Here is a 27,839-nt window from a genome sequence, read left to right on the forward strand (position 1 = left end):
GTCTTGTTCTCACCAAAGGCAATTTTGTTGAAATGTTCTTAGAAACAGTGTGTACAGGCTTCTGTAGTCGCACAGGGGAGAGATCATAGAGACCCAGGGAACATCAAGATACTAATTCAACCTGCTGTCCTCTTTGAAAAATATTTGACCCCTTCCCTCTAACTCAACAACCCCTCAAAGCTGTCAACACAAAGTTGAAAAATAAGAAATGAAAATCAGTTTCTATATCACAGCCTTCTGGGAAGATGATGCTAGGAGAACAAAAATATTTCTGCAAGTGTAATTACATATATACCCTTTTTATTTTCTTCTTATATTTTTAATGACCTAACACCTGGAACATTTTTGATAAGCTTGCTTCTTACAGAACGACCCCTCATAAAAGGCAGCTGAAGGCAGTGAAGGACTAGGTGGTGATTGAAGCTCATGGCTTCTTTCCGTGGCTTTTCCTTTGTGCGTCACCCCCATGTTCATATCCAGAATGGACTAACAGCATTGTTATGTTCCAAATATGCTGGTTATAGTAGAACGGGCGTGTCACAGGCTCCTCTGTAAGACTGAAACTCATGATTGAAGAGTTAAAATAGAAATACATCTTTGTCGTTGTGTAGGATTGAAAACTATTGAATCAAATTTATGGTGTGGTTCTTACAATTCTAAATTTTATAGTCCTCTCTGTTAAGTTTGCTAATAAAGCCCAAATGTTTACCCTTATGTTCCTGAAACCAGTTTATAAGGGCAGAGTATCAGCTGTGTCATAGCAAACTTAGAGCGCCTTTCAATGCTGAATGACCCAATCAGTTATTAATCTTTTCTATGGGGAATGTTTTTCCTTCATCAGCTGTCTAAAATATCTGGGAAATTATATCTTGTGGGAGTTGCCATTCATCAGGAAGTGCTTGTTCATAGATGTAAGCTAGGCCACATGTAGCAGTAAATGTTATTTATCACTATGGAAACCAAAAATCACAAATGGGATGGCCTTAAATTAAGTATTAAACATTCTGCATCTTGTGGGGATAAGTCATATCCAGATTTGGTTCAGTTGACTCAAATATTTATGGGGCACTTAATGATCAAACAGTCTGAGGGCACTTTGTTTCATGACTAATTTTCCTCTGCTCAAAACCTAAAAGATCATTAAAGGGAAAAACTAGGAGGAAAAAGTCCAATTTGTATGGATTATCAAGCTTGTAATGTAGAACTCTGGACTGGGAGGCAAGAGGCTAGGGTTCTAGCTGTGGCTCTTTCAAAAACTAGCTGTACGGCTTTAGACAAATCTTTTAACTTATTTGGGGCTCAGTTTTCTCATCTGTAACAAGATGGAATTGGACCATCTGCCCCCTAAGCGATAAATCTGTTTTCCTTCATTGTTCCTTCGGAAGTACGAAACTCTTTTTTTGCTGTTGTTTATTGAGAAGAGGTGTTGTACTTGGATGTGCCTCAGGTCAGGAGTAATGAGGGTTATTGTTATACTGCAATGACTTTATCACCTGGAAAAACATCCTTGCTCAGGACTGGGGCCATATGTCTACATGTTACCATTCGTTTGCAGACCCGGCCTCCTCTCCATTCAGCATGTACTGACATGGGATGTCAGTATCGTCTAGTAGTGACGAAGTATGCAGTAATCTGAATGTAGATGTTTAATATGACTTATAGCCAAAAGGTGGCATTTAGAGTATCTATGATGTTCATAGATAAACGTAAGGATAATGCCTTAAGAAATAGGCTGAAGATGTTGAGAGGTTGGTAGAAGAGGAGGCGGGCTGCATTGGTTAATGAGGGTGTTTATTCATATATCCATTTAATTCTTGGTTCTACTAAGACTTTGCCATGACTGTCATTTCAGTAGTTTCCATGATAGGGTTATCTCATAAGTGGAATTTGAATCATTTGGTCCTAATGGCTCAGGAGAGTCTGTGAGAAGGAAAAGGTGTCTCTGTTTCCAGCTCTGTTGCTGATCTGGGTGTGTGTTAACAAGGCAACTTCTCTTGGCTATTTTCCCATTATTAAGTGGGGGAAATATCTATCCCATCTTTATCCCGTCAGATCATTATGAAGTTAAACAAAATACCTAAATGAAGCTATAAACCAATGTTACTTTATACGTTAAGTAACCAGGTAGAATCTTTTGGATTTGATTCAAAATTCAAACATCCTTTTGACAGTTAGATATTGCTATTTAATTTGTTTAATGTGGGAGGAGTTTACTAGACTATAAGTTTTAAAATATGCTTGTGATTAAAAGTGAGAGGCTTCAAAACATTTGACTACCTGGCTTTTACAAAAATACCATAATATAATAAGGGTCCATTATGTGTTCTTCATATTCTTATTATTTCATGTCATAAAGAGTTTTTGATCATTTGCTGAACACCACACACTGTTTTGGGAGCTGGAGAAAAGTAGTGAGTATAACGAAGCCCTGATCCTCCCAGAAACCATAGAGTAAATGGGGCTAATAAATAGACATTCTGTGGAAATCTATTAGCTCTCCTGTAATAAGTGCTAATAAGAGAAATCAGGCATGATAAGAAAACAGAGCAGTGGGAGAAGGTGGTGTTCGTGGTCACGGAGGGCCTTTCTGATGAGGTGACACTTGAGCAGAGACCTGGAGGGTGGGATATCAGGAACGTTCTGCTTAGAGGAAACACAGGCGTAGATGCCGCATAGCAGCTGTGGGGTTGGAGAAGGGCACCCTGGCTGAGCCGAGTGAACTATGGGGCAGAGAGAGGACACAGTTCAGAGGAGGTGCAGGCAGGTGGGCAGGTGGCCTGGGGCCTTCTGGGCCACCGGACACACTCTTGACATTTAGGTTTTTGTTGTTATGGTTGGTTGGTTGGTTAGAATAGTAATAAGATTTTTATTTTTCAGGAAGATGACAAATTCTCATTTCTAGGAAGATACTATCATATATCACAAAACATTCCAACCACATAAATCTGCAGTGAAAGCCATTACTAAAGAGTATTTCTGAAATCGTTTTATCCTGGAAGAAAAATGAGAGGGCTCCGATTTTCTGATAGATAATATTTTTTATATTGAGATATAGTTGACATATAACATTATATTAGTTTCAGCTATGAAACATAATGATTCAATATTTGTGTATATTCAAAATGATCACCTCAAGTCTAGTTAACATCACCACACATAGTTAAAGTCTTCTTTCTTATGATGAGAACTTTTAAGATATTTTCTCAGCAAGTTTCAAACATGCAATAGTGTATTATTAACTATAGTTATAGTTTTATATATATATATGTCACGATAAATGATATTAAATTGTTTTTCATTTTTTGGGGGGGTTTCGGTGGTTGTTTTTCACAGTCGCTGTAAGTTTAATAATGCACGATAAACACCATCTCAGATCACTGGCCCAAGTCCTCGGCGCATCTCTGGGCTCCGTCCCCAGTGCATGGAATCCAGTCTTCCACTTAGAAACTGGGTCTTCCGTTACATCCCCAGTGCATCCCTCCTGCTTCTGTCCAATCCCAGACTACAGCAGTCAACTTCCTTTCCCCTGTCTCCTCACATCCTCTCCTTCATATTCATTTGTGATGTTTTTACTATTGTGGTAAAAAGCACGTAACGTGAATTTGCCATCTTAACCAAGGGGCACGGTGCGGTATATGAACTATACGTACAGCAGTGCGGCAGAGCTGTAGGACTTTCTCTTTTAAGTGCACACAGCACTGTGTGCCGTATAAACGTGGCGTCAGACAACGTTTTCACGTCCGTCTCCTCTGAGGTGCTCTTTATTTTTGTATCTTTACATCTAACACTATACCTGACACATAGGAAGTGATTATTAAATGTTAAATGGCATTTTTATTTCTTTCACAAGCACTTATAAAGCACTTGCTCTGTGCCAAGCAGTGTTCTGATTGCTTTGCAAATGTTAATTCATTTGATTTTCACAAGAACCCTTTGTATGCTTTGTTTCATTTTGTGAGGAAACTGAGGCACCAAGATGTTGAGGAACTTGTGCATGGTCACAGCTAATAGTGGATGAATCCATTTATAAAGGAAGAAAAGATAAAGAAAGATAGGCTCTTGAAGATTCCTTGCGTTGCCTCTGGGGTCCAGGAACACCAGACAGGATGGGTCTCCACCGGCTGGGAGTGTGGTGGGGCATGTCGGTTCCTGAGGTCCTTTTGAAAAGCTTCTTTGTCCCCTGCCTTCCAAGCCAGGCAGATACCTGTCTTCCCCAGGCCTCCTTCTACCCTGAGCTCTTTCCTGCTGGAGCCATTTGAGGCCTCCTTTGCCCTCTAATCTGCTCAAGTGACTCTTGGACATTTCTGGGAACTGCTGGGGTTAAGTGATAGCTTTCTCTCTGTGGTTTGGGATTACACCTACTAGAGGGGAATTTACCAGCTAACTCTTCATTCCCTTCTCCCACCTAGTGTTTGAAAGGCTAGCAGTGTTTTTCATACGGTGGTCCACAGACCACCAGGATTAAAACAACCGTGGAGGCTCATTTGACATGCCAGTTTCTGGGCTCCACCTTAAACCTACTAAGTCAACCTTTGAGGATGGGGCCCCCCCATCTGATTTTCAGCTTCTTAAGAACTTTTAGGTTGGAGTATGTGCACTTGCACCTTGTGAGGGGAAAGAGATGAAATGAGAGAGTTACATGGCGCATGTTTCTCTCCACAGAGAGCACAGGGAGAGTCTATACTCCTGCTACAATTCTCTTTTCCACTGGTTAAGGAAGAGAAGTTGCAGATCCAAAACTAGGGGGAAATATACATGGAAACTCTAGTCATCTAGAATGAGGGTTGGTAAACCGTGGCCAGTGGGACAGCTGCCTACTTTTTGGAAACATAGCCATGTTTATTTGTTTATGTTTTGTCTGTGACTGCTTTGCACTACACTGGTGGAGTTGAGTAATTGCTACAAAGACCATACAGCCTGCAAAGCCTAAAATATTTACTGTTTGGCCCTTTATGGAAAAAGTGTGTCAGGCAGCCCAATATCCAGTAGAACTTCCTAGAAAGATAGAAATATTTTATCTGCTCTCCAGTAGGGTCGCCACTGGAACTTGAAGAGTGGGTCGTGTGATCAAGTAACGGAAATTTTCATTTTATTTAGTTTTAATTTAATTTCAAAAATTAAATTTAAGTAGCCATGTTTGGCTAATGGCTACTGTAACAGGTTGTGCAGGACCAGTGCAAAGGTTTCAGACTGGAGTTGGCTGTGGGATGTCTTAGATACTGACAAGTGTTTACTTCAGGCCCCTGGCAAGAGGGACCCTGGAGAAAGGAACATGCAGAACGACTGCATTTTAGAAGAACTGTTCATTTTATCCCATTGTGATTTGTAAGCGTTACCTGTGTTAGGATTACCTGTGTTAGGATTACCTGTGTTAGGACTCCCCTCTGCCACTTACCAGCTTTTTGACCTTGGTCAAGTTACTTAGCTTCTCTCTGCCTCAGTTTCATCATTTGTAAATGGAGAGTGATAGTACCTACCTTATAAGATTGTTGTGAAGTGCTTAAACAGTGCCTTGTATATAGTAAAAACATTATAAGTGTTTACTGCTCTTACCATTATTTCTTAAATTTTTTATAGCTAAGTCTAGGAAAGTAATTCTTATTATTTACCCCCTCTCCTTTTTTTTTTTTTTTTTCTTTTAAGGAAAGTGGATTTTGAGTTCCAGGATAACACGACATTAATCTAGCTAGTGTAGTCTGTTCCTAACTTGGAGACTAGCTATACTTCATAGCCTTCCGTGTAGTTTCACTACAATTAACCCAGTTGGGTCCAGCATGTGACCGAGCATGTGACATATGTGACATGGTATTGTCTGAGTTTTACTGATGGTCACTGCAAACACTGATAGATGGCCACATTATTTTGCAGAAACTCTTCACCAGTAAACTGGGTATATTTAATTAGAAGCAGGACGTTTCATAGTGTTGGTACTTGTTCCTAAGCTGAAGAAATCCTAGTAATAGTTGAAAGGAAGTATGGTTCCATTTTATCTTGAGACGTGTCAGAGTCTGCTAACATGAGTAAGCTTGATATCTTCCCTTTTATAGAAGCATGTGCAGGGCTGGCAGGAACACACTGGGAGGTGGGAATTGCGTTTGTGTAAATGATAACAGCAGAAATCCAAAAGTGAGAAAAGTATTCAGAATGATAGCGCTATAGGTTTTTTTTTAACATCTTTATTGGAGTGTAGTTGCTTTACAGTGTTGTGTTAGTTTCTGCTGCATAACAAAGTGAGTCAGCTATACGTATACATATATCCCCATATCCCCTCCCTCTTGCCTCTCCCTCCCACCCTCCCTATCCCACACCTCTGGGTGGTCACAAAGCACCGAGCTGATCTCCCTGTGCTATGCAGCTGCTTCCCACTAGCTAGCTATTTTACATCTGGTAGCGTATATATGTCCATGCCACTCTCTCACTTCGTCCCAGCTTACCCTTCCCCCTCCCCGTGTCCTGAAGTCCATTCTCTACATCTGCGTCTTTATTCCTGTCCTGCCCCTAGGTTCATCAGAACCATTTTGTTTTAGATTCCATGTATATGTGTTGCGCTATAGGTTTTTAAGTGGCGTGATCATTTGTTACCTTTCTCATCTTCAGTATTATCTACTTATAATCCAGGGCTATATACTTGCCATGACTAAACAATATCACTTTGTAAAACTTCGCAGAAGCCAATGAATGTGGCCTCTTGAAAATCTACTTTCAGGTTTTATGAGACAGTAATGATGTAACAATCCTTTTTAGTCCTTAGATCAGTTCTCCAAGGATGGAACAAGAGTGTTCAGCAGATTTTATGAGCTTCAACGGTTGCTCTCCAAGGCTGCCTTTTTGATCTGTAAGACCATGTTGCAACACCCCTCAATAAGCAAATAATATAAGAAGAAAGCTACGCCCAGATGGCAGGGGCTGTTTCGTTGTGCAAGTAGTGATCCCATCCTTTAGGCCATAGTATTCTGTTTGTTTTTTATTTTCAAATTCTAGGTTGTGTTTGAATGTATCTGAGATGCATTGAACCTGCTGAGAGTTTTCATGGGCTCGTCAGACGTAGAGCAGAAAGAATGAGAAAATGCTCAACTGTTAATATCCTCTAGTTTGAAACCATGTACAGCCTGAAACTGTGGTCATCGTAGGGTGGGAAGATGTGGAAGTATCGAAGTCTGATGGGATGTAGCCCATGAGGGGTTAGGTTGTCCAATAAGCACGGCTGTCTGACTGCAGGCCCTGCTTTTACGTGCACTTCTGTGTACCTCACTGCTCTGTATTTGACCACTTCATTTACCTGCTAGACTTTGTCTACTGCTCTTCAGTGCATTTATCTCCAGCTTATTGACACCCATTCTCAGCACTTCAGCTGAAAGAAAATAAGCAATAAAAACTTTTCTCCTGCTATAAATTCAGTTGTTTTTCCTCTCCTTTTGTTTGAACTGTAGAGAGAGGATGCAGCTTGCAATCAAGAATACTGTGGTTCCAATTATAGATTTCCTTGGGGTAGAAACGTTATTAATATAAATTGCAGAGCTAGAATTAATGAGTAGAAGTTATAAGAAGACTGACTTAAGCTCAATATAAGGAAACATTTGTTAAGCACTAGAGCTGGCCAGCAGTCTTGCTATTAACAGACCTTGGACATGCTCAGTCTGGACGATTCTGTTAGGATGTGGACATGGATAGGAAACTGGATGAGATGGTATCATATGCTGCGATGTATACTTCGAAGCTATTATAACAAAAACAGATTTCTTCATTAAACCCACGATGTTACTTCATTTATAGTGTTATGTTCAAGGAATTATTTCTTTTTTCCTAAGTCATAGGTGAATGAGACTAACTGAATGTGGCACTGATAGATATATTTGTTCTAATTATGTGTGTTGTGTAATCATCTTCCCTGCAAATTTATTTTAAAATTAATTAGTGATTGACTAATGAGAGTATACATGAGTGAATTCAGCAGTTATTTATTTGGGACTGACTATACCCATCACACTACGCTAGCCTCATCGAGGACAGAAATATAAATGAAACACCACATTTGCATTCTAATTGGAGAAATAGGCATGTGTACTTTAGCCGGGACATAAATTTCATAATTGAGACTATGAAAAATCTTTAAATCACAAAAACTGAAGAGGGAGCCATTAACTCTTCCTGGAGCAATCCAGGGAGTTGATGTAGACTGAACTTTAAAAGGCAAATAAGGTTGGAGCAGGCAGGTGTAATTAATTAACATTTATTTGGTATCTGCTATATGTGAGACATTATTCTATGTGCTTTGCATGTCTCTATATGGTTTGGTACTGTTACCCTCATTCTACAGATGAGGAAATTGCTTAGGGGTAAGGAGAGAATTTATTCAGGATGTGTGAAGGAGGAGATGTTGAGTAGCCGAATGTGGGGTGTGTGGGGACAGGGAACTGGATAAGAAATGGGAAAGGTATATTGGGTCAAATTATCTAATCCAAATGAAATGACTCTCCAGAGTCACGTCTAGGACCGTCAGAGGCAAAGCGTTCCCGGCAAACGATATTGGCATTGGAGTGACGAGCTGTAGATTCCACTTCCAGATTGTAATACACAGAAATCTCATTAGGTTGAACATTTGTCATAAAGCAGGAAGAACACTGTAGTTAAGAGACGTGGGTTTGATTTGTTTTTCCTACCACTTACTTGCTGAGTGTCCTGTGGAGACTTAGTCTCTTCATCCATAACATGAGGTGTGAAAGTACTGCCCCTTGAGTATGTGACAGTTCCAGTCTAGGTGTCATATGTGTATAGGAAGAACTCAGTATCAGTTGAATCTAAATAGAAAATGGTATTTAAAGCAGCAGCTCTTGCCCAGTTAGCCACATACCCTGAATCTATTTCCTTTCTATCCTCCTCAGCCTCCTGGGTTTAGTACCTTATTTCTCCTTGCATGGACTATTGTGATAGCCTCTGAACCAAGTTCCACACTTGCTATCCAAAATGTAGAAGATCAGATTAATTTTTTCAAGTGTAATATATATCGTGTTACTTTCCTGTTTGAAGATACTCAGTGGCACTCCACGTCCCACAGAATGAAAAGCAGGTTCTTACTACTGGCTCCAGTTCTTCCAACGTTAATCTCACCTTCTCACCTGCCTATCGTAAGCCTCTTCTCATTTCTACCTCCATTCCCACCCCTAGTCCTGCAGGTCCAAGTGGGTTTCTTCTTCCTTTATTGCTCTTTATAATCTCTTTTGACATTTTTCATTCAATTGTCTATTCAGGCAACATTTGTTGAGCACCTGATAATGGTGACACACTTTGCCAGGTGGTAAGAACACGTGGGTAAATAAGATGGGAGTTGCATCCCAATTTTAGTCACCTAGTGATGTTGACAGGTGTGCATATCATTATTTCCAGACCATAAGCTCCTTGAGGACTAGAACTGCATGTTTATACATTTCTATAGAGCACTAGGCACCTTACATTTGAGACATCTAAATTATTTGTTGCATAAATGGTTGAATTTATGTTAGTTTGACAAAATTATTGCAACTTCTTGTATAAAATTCTAGATAGACTATGGAATTTTTAGTGAGACAATAACTGCTCACTTTGTCTCTCAGTCTTTGCATTTATAAAATGAGTGTATCATTCCTTTATAATTAGAAACATGATGGGCAGTAAAGGAAATAGCTATTTCATTAAAAAGTGATATTGATAGGTATTTGTATATAATTCTGTCTGTTGAAAGAGGTAACATTTTAAGGTATCTCTTACCTTCTGTGTATATTTTCTGTTGTATATTTTTAAGTTGAACTTTTATAGAAATCTAAACTACTTAGAAATTAAAACAGCACTATCAAGTAGAGAAGATTGTCTGAAACTATTTAACGAGGAAGTTAGGAATGAGTGGGGACTTGGAACAGGATGTGGACTCAAGTCTCAAGACCCAGTAGTTCACAAAACGACATGTGCCATCAGGCTTTTCTGTGTGAATACATGTGTGTCAAAATTGTCTATATTTTCTTAATTTTAGAATTTAGTAACATTTTAATTTGAAAAGCAAAATGATAAATTTGGGGAACTTAGAGAAAAGAAAAAAAAATACCTTCACACAATCACTCTTAACATCTCCATGTCTTTCCTTTCAATGTTTCTAAAAAAGTAAAGTTGTGGTATACAGAGCATTTGAGATACCTTTTTTCATATTAATATAGAGCCATCGCTGTTGTATGACTGTATATCACTATGGTTGGAAAATCAGGTTGTTTGCAATGCAAAATGCTATAATCTGTAATGCTGATTATCATGTACCGATAGTTTTTCCTAGGTTTTGGCATATTTCCTTCGGTGAGATTTCCAAAATGGCTCTTCTTGTCTTTCTAATGTTAAAAATAACAGCGGAACCATTTGATGGGATAGTTTTTCAAAGTACAATATGTACTCGTTTTACTTATGCCCTCCCTGGACAATTGATGAAGAAATGATGGCATCTTTCTACCCAAACATTACTTTGAATATATTACACTGACCACAGCTTTGAGTGATTTGGACAAAAGAAATTTTATGCCTATAAAAATTTTATGCCAAGTAACTTTAGCCTCTGAAGGATTATGAAATAATTTTGAGAACATTGTTGACAAGCATCTGATTGAATCAAGTTTTACGCTCAGTACATACTTGTATGTGTATGTAAGTGGCGAGTTTATGTGTAACCCATCCCATCAGGATGTCTGAAGACTTGCAGTGAGTTATAGCTGTTTACCATGTTGGGATGACACGTGTCAGGTGCTTCCTAGCAGCCTTCCCAGGCACCCGTCCGAGAGTTGCGGACATGTTTCCCTGCGGAAAGGAGACTGCTAAAGAGGGCACGTTATGTACTTTGAATTATCAGGCTCTGCATAACCCAAGAAGTGTTCGGTCATCTCAGAATATCCCCAGGTCATAGAGAATAAAAGCCTGCACACACTGTCATATTCGGAACTTAATAATGAGAAAGCCAGTCAGTGAGAGGGGAGAGAACTGGGTAACAGCTGAACAAATTTAGAATATGTCATGGGGCAGTAAGGGCTATGGAGAAAAATAAAACCCAGGAAGAGGGCTAAGCAGTGTCAAGATGTGTGTGTGAGAGGGCGGAGGTCAGGGAAGCCTGGAGGAAGTGATGCCAGGAGCCGTGTGGCCACAGCTGGGGCTGAGTGAGCCAAGCAGAAGGCCATCCTGGGCCGAGGCCTCAAAGCACAAGAATGCTTGGCGTGTGAGGACCAGCTCGCGGGGCCCGGGGAGCTGGCCTGGCGATTCTGGTGGAGTGGAAGGGGGGAGGAAAGCCTGATGAGATGGGTTTTACAGAGAGTAGGAATGAGTGTAGACATCTCTTTTGGGGAGTTTTCCTACAAAGGAGAACAGAGGAGTAAAATAGAACCCAGAGAAGGATGTGGGGTGAAGGAGGGGTTTTTTTAAAGATGGGCAAAGCCTAGCGTGCAGCTTGCTGACAGATAGGACCCAGTGGCGAGGGGAAGTCGGGTGACAAAGGAGAGGAAGAGGCAGCTGCTGGAGGAATGCCGGTTTGGAAATTAGAGAAGGTGGGATCTAGGATACAGATGTAGGAGTTGCTGTAAATAGGGGCAGATAGTTCCTCCACAGAAACAGAAGGACAGAGAGTGTGGGCCTAAATGCAGGGAGGTTGAGGCAAGTGGAAGTGGGAGTGTGTGGAAAGTCTTCTGTCACTTCTGTTTCCTTGGTGAAGTACAAAGTGCATGGTTTTGTAGCTGCGAGTGGGGAGGAGATTTCTAAAGAGAGGGCAAGGTATGGAATAGTCATCTAGGACAGGGGAAGAGGATGGGCTAGGGAAGTATATAGTAGGATTGCCAAGGCTAACCTAAGGACCCACCTGAGATCAGTGGTCATGAATTTAAAATAGATCATGTTGGTCTCCGTGAGTATGTTTTTCTCCAGCCACATTCAGCAGCCCGGGTACAGGTGCAGAATGAGCAGAGATTAAGATTTATAACAAGAGCTGTGGTTTGTCAGATGAGCAGGATGAAGAAAGAGAGAGGGGTGAGGGGAGCACAGGTGGAAGTGAGGAAGGAAGGAAGGGTTTATAATAGTAGGCATGTGGAGAGAGGCTGAGTGACAGTGAAAAAGTATAGAGGGTCCATGGAATTTAGTCCCAGCAGGATTAACAGATGATTAGAGTGAATATCAGAGGGAATCATTTGGAAAATTCAGAGTTTCAGAAATGTTTAAAAGATAAGTAGAACTTTCTGATGGATTCGCTGTGGGGAGTGAGGGAAAGAGTGAAGTCAGGGATGGTGCTCAGGGCTAAGCTTGGGTTGACTCAATAAATATGGTTTCCAAGCTCAGGTGTTCACAAGGCCAGGCAGGTAAAAATATCAAAAAATAAGGCGTGGGTGGTGACTGTGGGAAAGGGCAGGCACGTGGTCCTTCTGAAAGGGGGCAGTTCAGCTCTAGTTGTTATTCCCCCAGGTGTGTGGATCCCAGGCTGCTAGACCTTTCAGTTAAAAAAAAATAGTCAGGATTTTGCTATGCAATCTCCCAGTTTATAAATGCTGACTACTTCTTGTGTTGTTGTTAACTAAACACAGTGGCAAATTGTATTTAGACCTCCAGACCACCACTTTTTCCCTTGAGGGTATTCCTGTCAGGGAAATAAAATTGATACACACAAAACTGCATCTATACCTCTCCTTATTCAAGAAAGAATTTGAAGGCACGTGGGGTGGAGGCAAATGGAGTACCAGGTTGTGTGCTGCAGGCGCCCGGCACTAGAGCAGTTCTGAGAAGGGGCCAGGAGAGGTTACCGAGGGCCACCGGCCTCCTGCTGATTGTGTGCTATCTCCCAGAGCCAGGGGCCTTGCCCTCAGGCCTGAATTCTTTGTGGTTTCCATCCCATTAACCTTGAACAGTTTTCACTGAACTTTATTTTTAGCTTCTGCTTTTCATTTCCAGATTGATAACTGAGCAAAGTGGTCATTGGCCCAATGAGCCTTGCCCGGAGCAGCAAGGCCAATCAGAGGGTACCCCTGGCCGTGAGCTAAATGATGGCATTGGCCTTGGTCACTTTAAGCCTTTCTATGAGCTGTTCATGGGCCTCAGTCTACGCCTTGCCCAGATGGTGGAGTGATGTCTTGGGAGGGTCGGGTACTTAAGTTCTGCCAGGAAGGTGAAGCGAGGCTAAGGCCTCACTCCCATCGGAGTTGGAACCAGGACTTTTGTTTCTTGTCCTAAGCCTGCCCACAGCGTTTCCTCCGGCTGTGCGCTGGGAGAGACTAGGAACCTGAGAGTTGGTTGAAAGACAAGTTCCTCAAGGACAGTGGCTGTCATTATTTGCTCAACGTTTGTTATGTTCCCTTGATGTGCCAAACTGGGTACTGAGCCCCAGGGACACAAAGGTGAGCAAGGCAGACATCCTTGCTGTCACGGTGGGTTGCTTCTTGCTTCCTTCTTTCCCTTCATTCATCTATGCCTCAGACTTACTGAGTGACTGCTGCATGCCAGACACTGGACTGGCTGTTGGGAATGTAAAAAAATTAATGTCAGTCTGCTCAAGGGTAAGGAGACAAATACCAATACATTTACATTTATTCTGTAATTGAGGTGGCTTGAGAGTTCTGTGCATCCACACATGGTATTCAGTGATGAGGAAGATACTGAAGAAAAGGGCTCATCCCCTGCCCTCAGGTGGTATACAGCCTACTCAGGAGAAGAGAAGCCACAGTATCATACTTCCAGAAGCATATACTGCTATTTAAATTTTTCCCTATTTGATCATTTGTATCTCAGACTCCAGGTGTCTTTGTATTCCCAGCAGAGTACCTGGTGCCCAAGTGCCGAATAAATGTTGGTTGAATTAATGAACAACGAAGTGTGTGTTGCAAGACAGAAATTAACTTGTTGCCATAATAGAGAGCAGTTCTTTTAGGAAAAAGTGACATTTGCACCAGGCCTGGGACAATAGGTGGCAGTTCCACATGAGAAGAGAGGAGGTGGCCCTGAGAAGAGAGGAGGTGACCCGAGACATTCCAGGCACCAAAAATGGCCTGAGCCACTCATTAAGCCCAGGAAACCACAGGGAGTTCTGTTTGGTGATGAGCACAGGGCATGTGGGAAAATGTGGAGACGTGAGAAAGGGTGGAGGGGCTTCGACTGCCAGTCAGGTGAGTTTAGACTTCAGCTGGTAAGCAGCAGAGTTCTTAAAGGGTTGTTCCAGAGGGTACTTTCAGAAATTACCTTTGATGGCAGTGTCATGGGTAGATTGGAGGGGTTACAGGATCAAAATAGGGAATTTTTTTTTTCTAGTTTTACTGAGATATAAGAGTTTTATTTTTTTAAATGGGGAGGTGGGGAGACCCAAGCATGACTGGAGTTTAGGGGAAAAGGACCAGTAGGAGAAGGGGAAGGTTTTCTGAGGTGCAAGGTCACTCTGAGATAGTGAGATGAACAGCACGCCCTTTGGGGACCTAGTCGGCGCAGGTGCAGGACACCCTCAGCAAAGCCCCTGCTGGAGACAGGTGCCCCTGGAGGAGCTGGCCGGGGCTGCGGCTTCTGGGCCTTTGAGGCCGCTGTCAAATGGCTCACCATGGGGTTTCAGCTGGGCAGGGGGGCAGGAGAGGAAAACCAGAAGAGCTCATGCTACCCCCCCTTGTATGTTCTACAACACCTCACTTGTTGCACCAGTGGTGCAATTGGAATACTGACGATTGGGCAGAAAATGCAGAACACTGAGCATTCATCTCTTGGGGCCTTAATTACCTCCTTTGTCAAATAACCCTTCGGATCCTGTGCACCACTAGCAGTCTGTGAATCTGTCAATGGAGACATAAGGGAATTTAGAAAACCTGGATGCTCTCTGAAAGCCCAGCCAGCCACGCTCTGCCAGCATCAGGCTCAAGAAGGGCATCCGGGCCTGGTAGAGTGTGGCTACTTTGATCCATTGCTTGCTTACTCATTATTACTACTACTTTGTAAGTGAAGTGTTTAGGAAAACACACCAGCTAGTTTAGAGTGTGTTCATCCTAACCTTTTTTCCCTTGTCATTGTTGAAGAAACAATGCATGCTGTCTGAACAGCAGCTGGTCGTGCTACAGTGTGTACCTAAAATTGCAGGCGGGCCTTTCTGCAAGAATCCCAAACGCGTCAACACAGACTCTTGTCTGTTCTATATATCTTGCTATAAAGGAAAATGATCTCATAATAAGCCTTAATAAGTTCATCTTTAGAGTGGGCTGTAGACAAGGTAGACTCTGTGTAATGGAACCATTTCTATTTCCTGACATGAGTCATTGAAGGAAAACGCCCACATAATAATAAAAATAATACCTAACATCTGTTCAGCACTTTAGAGCTCCCGAGTGCCATGTATATTCACATCCAAATATCAGAAATCATATACATGATGTTCTACTGTAAACTCAAGAAAACAAGGATAGGTGCTGGGTATATAAGGGACTGTATGAATTTTGGTAAGAATTTGTGGTGAAGAGCAGGCTGCTTCTGGTTTTTTTTCCAGGCCTTGACAGGGGAAGCAATAGTATGGATAAGAGCCATGGAGTTAGACAAACATGGGTTCAAATCCCAAACTACTGAATGTCGCTAAATCCCAGCTTCCTCATGGTAAACCAGAATGATAATTCCTCTCAGAGTTGGTATGACAGTGGAAAGAAATTAGGTTTATAAAACTTGTAGACACAGCCGGAACCAGAGAGGTGCAGAGACTGATAATTAATACCAGGGATCGCTTGTTTAGCTCATATACTGTTAGAGCTTGGCGTCACTGAATGTCCCTCACCTTTGTTCTCTCTAGTCAGACTGTCAACAGTTCCCACCTGCGTTTCTCCTTTCGAGACATTCCATGTGCTCTTTCTGCCTCGGTCCTGTTGATACCTTGCTTGACCTCCTCTCCAGCTAAATGATGGCAACAGCCTCCCAGCCAATCTCTAGTGCCTCTCGGTCTCCCCCACCCCCAGCCATGATGTCCTCACCATGTATCTCATGTATCATGGCATGACTGTGCTTTCTAAAGCTCAGCTGCATGTTAACTGTGAATCTGTACTGTCTTGTCTCTCTGTCGCCTACTAAATAAAACCAAACTCTGTTTGGAGTTCAGTGTCCTCAGAAATCTAGCTAAACCTTAACCTTTGTCTTTATTCTGTATGACTGTGCAATATGAATTCTTTGCTACAGTCACGCCAGCCAGCTGAACCTTAGACATACAGTGAGCTCAGACCTACCGCTGTGCCTTTGCTCAGGCCGTGGCTCCTGCCTAAAAAGCTGCATACGGCATTGTCTATATTTTAAAATATGCATGTATGTGTACATGTATCATTAGTCATGAAAGACACGTGAAGGCCCAGAAACACATCTTTCATCTAGAAAATGTTGAGGAATTTCATGTCTTGACACACATCCCTCAGCTTTCCGTTTTATTTCTGCCTTGATAATTAATTTTCTGACAGTGTTGGGATACAGTGCCTTCCTAATGGCATCACTACACCCTAGTAAGGATAGTACAAGGGTATTAAACTGCAGAGGAAGGTGTTTATGAGTTAGGGGATTTGGAAACGGCAAAAAGGCACTAAGTTTCTGGTTTATGTGCACTAAGAAACATCTTTCTAAACTCCTCAGAGAATCCTTATCTTGCTATTGCTGGTATTTACTGTCTCTCTTTAACCCTTTACTTAGGTGGAATAAACACTTAGATGGAATAAACACAACCTGCTTAAGCATCAGTGAAGACCTTGTGTGCAGAGACCAGTGCAGGGCACTGTCTGTCTCTGCCAGGACCCTCAGCAACTCAAACCATAGCTTCTGACCACAGGCTATGGAGGCAGAACAGGCAAAGAAGCATGTAAGGTCACTCCCCAGGTTGCTTTCCATCATTTTCCTTTAGGCATAACCAGATGTTTCTTGGACATAGAGACATGCTATTTTGCTTAGTCTTCACAATTGAAATTCTTCTGGTTTGTTGAGATACTTTACCTCACTGCCTTTATCTCTGTAAGGAGAGGCTGAGAGGGATATTACTGGGAGAATCTGTCATTGTTACACCTCATCCATGATAAATTTCATTAATCTTTGAAATTCTTTTTTCCCATCTTCTTCTGGAGTCTAGTGCCTCATCCATGGCAGGTGGTAGGAACTTAAGTATCCAAAGATTTTCTCTTTTTGCCAATTCATTTAATCTGTGAAGAGTGGGAGAGATGCCTTAAGACAGGAAGCACCCTTCTCAAGAGGTACAGATCAGGTAGTAATTTGTAACTGCCTAAGAGATAGCAGCCACAGTTAGGATTTTCTTTTTTGTCCAAGTTTCTTCTTATGGGTATAAGTAGTGGGGGAAGGATCTGGTAGCTCTCGTAGTCTAGCTCACTCAGTAAAATTTCTCCTTATCCAATAAGATAAGTGCTCCTTAAATCATAGTAACAATTAAGAGGCTACATTCATTTACAAGGACAAGGACATCTTTTTAGAAACCTTAAAGCAATCACTTGGTAATAAGTGATTTAAAATGGGGCAGAGGAGGAAACATTTTCCTTGGTGTTTATCTCAGAACATATGGTATATTCACAGCCCATAAATTGACAGTAACACAGCTCATTTAGTAAAAGGGGAAAATGCTTTATCAAGTTAACCAGGTCAAATACAAACACGCATATGCAGTATGATAACTTCAGTGTAAAATGAAAACCACACATGTATTCATAGCAAAAAGTGGAGGGGAACACCCCAGACGTATACAGTGGTCAGAAAATTATCTGATGTGTTTCATTTCTTTTACTTTCCTCTCTCTGTGTCTATATTCTCCAGTTTCTCTTCGTTGAGTGTTATTAACTTTATAATCAAAGAGTCACTCTTAAAAGGTTATGCCAAATAATGACAGGTGTGTACCAATTTGGTGTTTAATTATTTAAATTTTTTTAAAGAAGAAAAATGAGGGGAAACGTGTGGAGTGAAATATGAGAGAATAAGGGATTAAACACAACCTGTTGAGTATAGAGATTGTTCATGTGGGCAGAAATCTGGAAGCCTCAGATACCTGGACAGGTTACCAAGAAGCAAAGTAAGTCATCTGGGTAAATTACTTAATATATAAAAAGTGCTTAGAGCAATGCTTGGGATAGGATAAGCTGGTTATTTTCATTGTTATCACCCCTGGATACTAGCACATTTTTATAACACCTTGAATAAATCATGGTACTCACTAAGTGCTTATTGGGTTAGTCTTTCCAGACCCTTTGCAACCCTGGTTCATCTAATAGTTGTGTCAGTTTGACAGGACACGGAATGGCAGGTGTGATCTGACAAGTGCAGAGATGAGTGGGACCGTCCCCTCCCCTGTCCTGATCATTGTCCTTCTGGTAATGTTTGTGGCCAAGTCTCCTCTTTGCTCATATTCAGCCCCCTATCTATGAAAACATTGAAGTCTTTCCCATAGATGCAGTAGCTATTAAGCCAGTTCTCTTACCCTGATCCGTGCTCTTGAATTTTTTGAATTAAATTATATTAACTTGATCCCTGCTAAATCTAACCTGTTTTGTTTTGGCCTTTCAGACTGTTGGTATGTTTTTATTGCTAGTTCTTTTTCTGTCCCATTTGCTACCCTCTTCAGTTTTGTGCAGTCAGAACTTTTTCTGATTTAAAATGTGGGTCAGGACAGGGATAGGACAGAGAGCCCTGTGCACGGGCATTCAAGGCTTCCCCGTAGATTGGCATAGATGAACATCTCAGGCTCTCTTTCATTACTGGCTTATTCTTACATTATATCTAATGCTAATAAAACTCATCTATTTAGTTTTTTGGCTAATGACAGGAGCTATAAGTGAATAGGGAGAGAGAATTCTTAGAGATGAGTGGACTGACCATAGCCTGAGATAATGGCCCAATGCCTCAGGAGGAAACAGAAAGAAGAAACCCAAGGGATACATGACATTTAAGGGGGGAGGGTCTCAGGATGGAACTCGGACTATGACAGAAGAATCCGGCTGTGTTACAAATGTATGAAATGAGGTCGCTGAAGGGAGTAGACGGAAAGGGTACTGACCAACATCACTTTGGAAATGAGTGGAGACGATAAGACAGAAGGCAAAGGAGCTGCTCATAAGCACTTTATCAACTCTAGTTGAAGAACATTTCCTATGAGGGTGAGGGTACAGGTTAATGAATCTGAAACCACTATATGTATACTGGAATTAAATAAGTAAGTGGATACTGGGTAGTAGGAGCCAAGTTGTCACTGTGGAATGGGAGGTGACAGGTAAGCAAGGGAAGGAATGATCCATGTGGAAATGGATTACAGTTGGAGGCATCAGTATGGATTCATATAATTATTAAGCTAAACCTACATATAAATGTATATATATGGGAATATTTATAGGTAAGTATGTATACATGGGTTAGTAAACACACGTTTCTTTGTCAGCTGAGAGGGCTTGGAAGCAACAACACTCCAGTAGCAATGAGCACACCCAGCACCCAGATCTTGGTTTCTAATATCTGTCTCTAATAAAAGGAGCCAGAACCCCTTGTAGAATGGCTGATTCTAGGGCTGGGGCAGGGAGTCAACAAAATGAACCTGGAGCATTTTATTGTACTGGAAAGTGAGAGAGTTGCTTACAAAACCCCACAATGATGGAAGTTTGTCAAAGGTGCACAGGAGTTAACTGAAATAGCTCCAAGCTGAAACAATTTGAGCAACAAAATGAACTAGTAATGAATTATAACCCAAATTATAAATAAATACTCATGAGTCCCTGCTGATATAAGTAAATGATTGAATAAATAAATAAATGAGGGAGAAGAGAGAAATCTGTGCAGAAAATTTACAAATGATTTATGCAGATACTTCACCCTCAAGGAGGTGGGTCATAGTTGTCACACTCCCCAAGTGTGGGGTTTACATAGTGATTTCCGCCAAATAGTACAGTATGGAAAGGGGGCAGAACTGACAAATAGCACCTCAGCCAGCTGGTCACAGTCGATAACAACACAGTGACAAGTCATGGTAGTACTTCTCCTTGATATGACATGATGAAAATGGCACTTTACCTCTGGGGTGTTCCTCCCCCAAACCCATAATTCCAGTCTAATTATGAGAAAAAGGTGAGGCAAATCCCAATTGAGGGATATTCTACAAATCCCTGACCAGTGCTCCTCAAAACTGTCAAGGTCATCAAAAACAAGGAAAGTCTAAGCAACAGGTACGACCAAGAGGAGCCTAAGGAGACAGGACTATTTAATGTGGTATCCTGGAACAGAAAAAGGGCATTACGTAAAAAGCAGGAAATCTGCAAAAATCATAACCTTTAATGAATAATAACATACTGATATTGGTTCATTAGTTGTGACAAATGAAATACTAATGTAAGATATTAATAATAGGGGAAACCAAGTGTGAGGTATATTCTAACTCTTGTTAATAGCCTCGCAACTTTTCTGTAAATCCAAAGCTATTTTAAAATAAAGGTTTTACTTAAGGAAAGAGAAAGGTACCAGGACTGCAAAAGCTTTGCAAGAGTTCTTGAACGCCACACCCCAGGAGCCTTGGGGCCTCCCTATTACAGACCGTGTGTTGATTGATGTTCTTTATGTTGGAGCTGACTCAACTCTTCCTCACATACCACTTTAACCCAGAGTGGTTCTCACTACACTTTCCTGGTCAGAGCCACCTTTTTGCTATTTCTAGCCCCAGGCTCTGTGTACGCTCTATCATCCCGTTCAGTCTTGCTGTGACGTAGTTTGGCCTAGGAGTCCCAATATTCAAAATTCAGGTCTGAGGCAGCCTCTCCTCACTCCTTTAATCTCCTGGCAGAATCTCTGGCTCCTGGCTCAGGTAAATCCACTTTTTCTTAACATTTTATTTTGAAATACTTTTAGACTTAAGCAAAAGTAATACAGTCGCAAAAGTAATACAGAAAAAAAAGTCACAAAAGTAATACAGAAAGTTCTCAAATACCCTGCACCCAGCTTCCCCTAATTGCAGTGTCTTACAGAACATAGAACAATTGTAGAAGCCAGGAAATTAACACTCATACAATACAGTTAACCTGCAGAGCTTATTTGAATGTTGCCAGTTTTTCTATTAATTTTCTTTTTCTGTTTCAGGATCTAACACCGGATCCCACATGGCACTCCTCACCCCCATTCTGTGATAGCTTCTCAGTTTTTCTTTGTCTTTCATGACCTTGACACTTTTCAAGCGTATTGGCTAGTTATTTTGTACGCAGTCCTTCAGTTGGGTTTTCAGCTATTTTCTCATGATTGGAGTGGGGTTATGCATTGTTGGCTAGAATATCACAGAAGGGGTGTGTTCTTCCCAGTCCATATCATACCAGGGGGTATGTGATGTTGCTATGTCTCATCACTGGGGATGTTAACTTTGATCTCTTAGTAAGGGTGGTGTCTACCAGGTTTCTCCACTGTAAAGTTACTACTTTCCCCTTTGTGTAATAAGCATCTTATAGATACTTTGAGACCATGCGGATATCCTGTTTCTCATGATACTTCTGCATACTTTAGTATCTGTCGGGGATTCTCGCCTGCAACAGTTATTATGTAGGGTTAGTTGTCGTGCCTAGCATTGTTGTTATGACTGCTGTGTGCCTGGCGCTGTGCTAAGCTCTTGATTTCACTTTTTCAAAATACCCTCTGAATTAGACAGTTTGTCCCCAAGTGTTGTCTTTTCTGCAGAACCTTCTCCAGCCTGTCTGTGTGGACGGAATAACTCTCTTTGTTCCTGTAACTTAACAGTTTGCCTCTCTGCCATCATCCTTCCGACCCTCTGTGCTAATTCTGGGCTTTTTCTCTCCCACACTAGACCTTTGGTCTCTTATCCTTGCATCCCCAGTCCTGTGTGTAATGCCAGTCACATCATAGGTGCTCAGAAATTTGAATGAAATAATTTGGTTTTAGGGCCTTTATAACCCTGGATCATCCTCCCTAGTCATGCTACATTGTTCTGTTTCACATCCTTGTAGTGGCTCTTTGGTAGCCAAGCCATGTTGTTGCCCTGTATGAAGCTCACAGTCAATGATTGAAAACTGGATCTTTTTTTATAAGTGCTGCTGCTATTAAGCCAGGTGTCCTGAACTCCATCACTCTACTCTTGAATTTTTAAATGAAGTTGAAGGCTTTGGGCTGATCCCTGTTAAATATCATCTTGTTTGTTTAGCCTGTCTTTTCAACAATGGAGATCTTTCTGATACCTAATTCTGTTCTCTACCCCATTTGCTATCTTTTCAGCTTTGTGCAGTCTAAGCACTTTTCTCCTTCCAAATGACTGATAACAGATAAGGTAGGACCAATTACACAGAGATACCCCCTGCCATTCTTTAGCACTCTTTAGGTGCAATGGAAGACTTTTCTGAAAATAAGGTAGACTGTCTTTGGTGTTCCTTACTACAGCACAAAAAGGTAAGGTTTGATGAGACAAAGCTGATTTAAAATTACATGTTCTTTATAACCTTTCAATGACATCTGTTTAATTTTTTTCTTTCACTTATTCATTAATTAAACATATACTTATTGAACATCTACTGTGTGACAGACACTGTTCTAACTGTAGGACTGTAGTGTGAACAAAATATATGAGTTCCTGGTTTATGGATAAAAAAGCAAACAAAAACGTAAACAAGAACATACTTCAAATAGCTATAAAATCTATGAAGATGGTAAAGTAAAATGGGAACTAATCAGGAAAGTCCTCAGTGAAGAACTGATAGTTGAGCTAGGGTCTAAATGATAAGAAGAAAGGAGCCATGAGAACGTCTGGGGGAAGAACAGTCCTGCAGAGGGAAGAGCAAGTGCAAAGGTCCTGAGGCATGTGTGACTCTGGCGTACTCAGAGAACAGAAGGGCAGTCAGTAAGCTAGAACAAGGTTATAATTTCCAGTTACTTGGTAGGTACGTTTACTGCTTTTTTTTTTTTTTCTAGAAATCGTCTAATTTTATACTAAAAATTTGACCTTGTTTGCTCAGCTAGAAAAAAAGTTAGAATTGCAAGAAGAGAATTTGCACATTTCCCCAGGAACAAAGTATCATCTGAAAACAAAAACACAACAAAATGTTGGAACTTATGGATGCTCAAGAGTTGGTAAGAATGCTCCTACTTTCCAAGTTTTCATTTCTCCCTAGGGTAGATAAAATGATATTTCCTAAATAGAAAACCCATTGTACGGTAATGAGTTATTGTTTTGGATGCATTAATATCTAGTGTAAAATACTGCCTGGAAACATGCACTTGGTTTTTAGACTGAAGATCTTTTGATGATTGCAGACGTGGTGTAAATCAGATGATATAAGTTGTCTTCTTAAGTCTTCTCAGTAGACCATAATGGAAAATAAGAATTTTGTTGGATGTATGTCTGGAGTACTTTCTTAGTTTGGATTGTTGTGTTTTGGTATTTGCAGATAATTGGCGTTTTGAGTTTTTGATGGATTCTTTCCAGATGGGCTTAAGATTAAAATGTGCTAAACCTTCCCCCATAACTCTCATCGGAGCAGTATATGCTGGGAGCAGAGAGCTCCGTATCTCCATGATATCTCTCACTTTTCTGCTCTTTGTCTCAGAGTGAGCCAACTGTGTAGCATTCTCGGCACCGATGGCACAAGAGTATGAAAGGAAATGCTTAGAACATGAGTGGAGTGTGCAGTAGAAAATGTCTGAGTCTTGTTTATCTCTTGAGTGTTAACTTTCAGAACATAGGAAACTCAGATGTTCCCTTATCTTGAACATTCTTTTAGATAGAAATTTAGAGAGATGTTAAGTTAAATGCTTTCAGTAAATTGAACAGAGTCATATTCTTTGGGGTTCAGAGGTAGTTCGTATAATTAAGGATGGTGGCATAAATGGTCTGAAAGTGAATGGAGAACAGGGCAAACCAAGAAGAAAAAGTTCATGTACATCATTGGTACAATATTAAGTAAGCTAAATTATAGAAAAATAATTTGTGCTTAATCACTATTTGGATGTGAGTGACTTAAGTGTATTTTCATAAAGGCAGTCACAAGTAACTGCTTAAGTATTTGTCTCTTACCTTTCCCCAGGATACCAGGTGCTCCGTGTATTATATTATAGCTGAGGAAGCTTTGGGTTACATGTTAGGGAAGGTTCTGTCAAGCTCAGAAAGAACCATGCAGCTGACAGAAGCAGCAGCCATATTCCCTGCTACAGGCTCATGTTCTTTCACTGTCAGCCCAGGACCCGAATGTGTCCTCCCCGCTGCCCACCCGTCCTCAGTGAGCACGCAGGCTGGTGTTTCAGTGAACAGCGTGAACTGATTCCTACACCAGCTTGTCTGAGAACAGATAGGCATGCTGGATAATTAATAACTGCGTGTGTGATAATACAGTAAAAATGTTTGAGAAACCAAATTATTACATATACCTAAAAATAAATACACTGTGAGCACATGTAGAGCTTTTACATGACTACTCCAAAAAGATAAGCCTACTATATTCATAGAATAAACAATGAAGTCTGTTAGATGGCATTTACATTTATTTTTTCTTATTTGACAAGAGTTTTAAATTCTTTGTCTTCACCCACTTGACAGACGTGTATGTTTTCTTCAAGCTATCGTTATAAGCAAACAGCTTAGAAAAATTCACAGCTAGGTAATTTTATCCCAAGTATCTGCTTAAATTTCAAAGGCAACTTGAGTTAGCCCTGAGCAATCTCAGAAAACTGTATATAAATATGTGTATTATATAGAAATTTTTTATATAGTACATGTATCTTCTATGTAGCATATATGTTGATTTGAAATTTTTATGTAAAGATGTATCTCTTCATTCTCTCTTTGACTTATCTTTAATTTCCATCTTTTACTTTGATGTGAACAGGTTTGAACTATGTAATCTTAGATCATGTTGTCTAATGCCATCATTAGAAGGGGAAACAGAGATCTAAAAGGTCTGTGTGGCTAGCTCAATGTCACATGGCTGGTGGCCAAGCAGGACCTAAAATCCAGGTCTCCTGATACCCCGCTTGCTTTATGCAGGTGCTGATAGGAAGTCCACACCCTGGGGCTTGGAGAGACAGAGGCTGTAAGGAAGGGCAGGGGTCGGGGAAGCTCCTGTATGAGGATCAGGTTTTACCTCTCCTGGAGGCCAAGAGAGGGCAGGAACTAAGCAGAGAGGTCAGGACCCTCACCAAATAGATTAACATTCAGGGCAGAGTCCAGTCTAAGAATGGGAAATTGCCATACCACGGTAGTGATGATAATAATTACTCTTCAACTTTTTGGGTATCTATTATATACTAGGCAGTGGGCTGTGCATTTTATAGTAACATATCATGTAATTTTCATAACCCCTGCAGAAAGGCACTGTGTTCCCGTTTTCACAGAGGAGGGTGCTGATATTCAGCGAATTAAATGACATGCCCAAGGTCACATAGCTTGTCTGAGAGAGAACGCCATGATTTGAACCTGTCTGCCTTAGCCAGATCTCTTTGATTTCTGCAGTTTTATGCTGCCAAGCCAGAATCACAGATTTAAAACAGGGTGGGGCAAATGTGACAGAGATCAGAGATGGAGTAGGGGGCAGCATGGTGTGAGCCTGGTCCTGGAGGCTTACAGCAAAGGAACAGCACTGTTCTGGTGTAATAAAAGGAGGCCACCTCTCCGACGGCACAGCGGACAACAGAAGGAATTCCCACCTAATTCTCATACTTACCCTTGAGGAGCTAAATAAAGATGACTCATTGCCTCTGAAATGTGACTGAACCCCTGTATATGGTTTAGTGCCCACAGGCAATTGCTAATTGGGAGGGAAAATCTTGGGCTCCTAAAACTTGTAAAATATTTAACATGAGCCAGTAAGCTGTTGACGGTATACCACAGACACTGTACCAGAATCCACTGGTGCTGTGGAAGCGAGGCCACTGCAAACACTGTCAAAGCTTAAAGAGTTCAGCGGAGGAGAGCTGGGAGGGTGAAGAATGGAAAAACCACACCCTGATGAGGAATCACTAAGTATCTGTGGGTTGCTAAACTTCATGGATGTTTAGCTTAAAAAAGGAGAACTTTGGGGGAAGACCTGCACCTACTCTTATGGGGAAGGGAAGGAAAGAATTCTTCATTGAGCATCTTACGGTGATCCAGACATTAGATGCTTTCTGATCCTCACCAGTCCCACAAAGGAAATACTCCCACTCCCTGTAGTTCAGGAAATTGAAGCTTAGAGAGAGATCATTTGCTGTGGGTCACTTAGCTAGTAAATGAACTCAAACACTGTTGTCTCTGAATCCAAAGTCAAGTGGAAGAGGAGTCACACTAAGTCTGAGTGGCCCCAGTAGCAAAGCTAGAACCAGTAGATATGTATTGTACCATAAAGCGAGGTTAATTTCCCAGGTTAATCCAAAAGCACTTTCTCGTAACGAGCACTGTTCCTTCCCAAAATAAAATAAAGTGCCCTAAACACACACACACACACGCCAAACAGCTCTACTGAGATATAATTTATGAACTAGAACGTTCACATATTCTAAGTATACAATTCCAAACTGCCTTTTAAGGTAGCAAGTTTCCTCCTGTCACTGGAACTGCCTGAGTAGAAGAGGCTAGAAAATCTCTCAGTCAAGGATATAGTAAGAGGAAAGTCCTGCTTCCATCGCTAGAAAAGTTCATTTTAAGTCAGTTAAAAGTGGTTTCACTACCCCCAGAGTACTGAGCAGCTGTTCACGTAAGTGTTTTAAACTTTGATGGATACAGGGTCATGGAAGGGCCCAGAAGATGCTGCAGTTGTGCTTGTCACCGTAACTTTGGCTGCATGCTAGAATTGCAAGGGAGGTAAACACTCCAGATGCAGATATGAGGGCCACACCCCAGGGCCAGCTAAGTCAGCACCTCTGGGGTAGGGCCCAGCATCAGCTACCTATTAGAGGCAGCAGTGCTGAAAGCTGCTTTCCTCAGCGGAGAGGCTCAAGAGCTCGAGAGGGTCATGAAGGGTCAAAGACCCAAACCAAGCCCATCCTGCCTGTTGTTGCTTCTCTGCGCCCTGATGGTGAATCAGCCACATCCCAGTCGCTTCTAGTTTGGCCACAGCTGCCGCTGTCCCACGTCTAGCTCTTTCAAGACATCCAAGGCAGTGTTGACAGTTTAACCAGAGACAGTTTGTTCCATGACCTTTTAACCAGCGGAACCTTTGTTTGTATCTAATGTCGTGTCCACCAGACATTTCTGCAGAGCTTTAGGATGGAAAGGTCCTTGAGAAAAGAATTAGCGTAAACTCCCCATCTCCAAATCTGATTGGGGGTCCTGCTTTCAGAACAGTGATTTTACCCATATTTGAAACTTTGTGGCCTATCGTGCAGGTCACTACATATATGCCCACATCAGAACATCAGTGCTTTCTGTTTTATCTCCTATATGGAGCTTGTTAACTGATGATAATGTGGTCAAGTGAAAATCTAGCCTGGGAGCCAGACGGTATCAAAAACGGGTGGCCCTGGGGAGCCTTAAAACCTCTCTGAGCCTCATTGTCTGTAAAATGAGAGTGATAGTTCCTGCCTAAATGTCCCTTTAAGAATCCACTTTAAAAATGTGTGTGATCATGCCTTAACAACTTATTATTTGTTGCACTCCTGCTGTGTGTCAGGTGCTGTACTAGTCCCTGGGGAAACCGACCTGAGTAAGTTTTGATTCCTGCCCCGGAGAACCTTACAGCTTAGTGAAGGAGATAGGCTTAAAACCAGGTGACGGTTAAAAGAGTGTGGAGGGGCAGAAATGCACAGGATACTCTAAGAGCATCAAGGAAGGTTTAGAAGGACTGGGTTATTAATATAGGGATTTCAGGAAACGCCTCCCACAGGTGCTAACGGAGGACAGAGTGGAGGTTAACAAGGTGAATTGGAGAAAGAGG

At 41.4% G+C, this 27,839-nt stretch overlaps 1 protein-coding gene across 7 annotated transcripts in view; it reads left to right on the plus strand.

Moving 5' to 3' along the window:
- LRRC8D (leucine rich repeat containing 8 VRAC subunit D) overlaps positions 1 to 27,839 on the plus strand; it is a 108,767-nt gene that overhangs the window by 48,232 nt on the left and 32,696 nt on the right. Inside the window, exon 2 of one of the 7 annotated variants that reach the window (XM_068540261.1) lies at positions 22,953 to 23,067. The exons of the other annotated variants lie outside the window; for them this stretch is intronic. The gene's annotated coding sequence lies outside the window, so the exon portion shown is untranslated. The remainder of the gene's footprint in view (positions 1 to 22,952; positions 23,068 to 27,839) is intronic. 7 annotated transcript variants of the gene reach the window in all.

The sequence above is a fragment of the Eschrichtius robustus genome, chromosome 3, assembly GCF_028021215.1.
Source record: "Eschrichtius robustus isolate mEscRob2 chromosome 3, mEscRob2.pri, whole genome shotgun sequence".
Taxonomy (NCBI): domain Eukaryota; kingdom Metazoa; phylum Chordata; class Mammalia; order Artiodactyla; family Eschrichtiidae; genus Eschrichtius; species Eschrichtius robustus.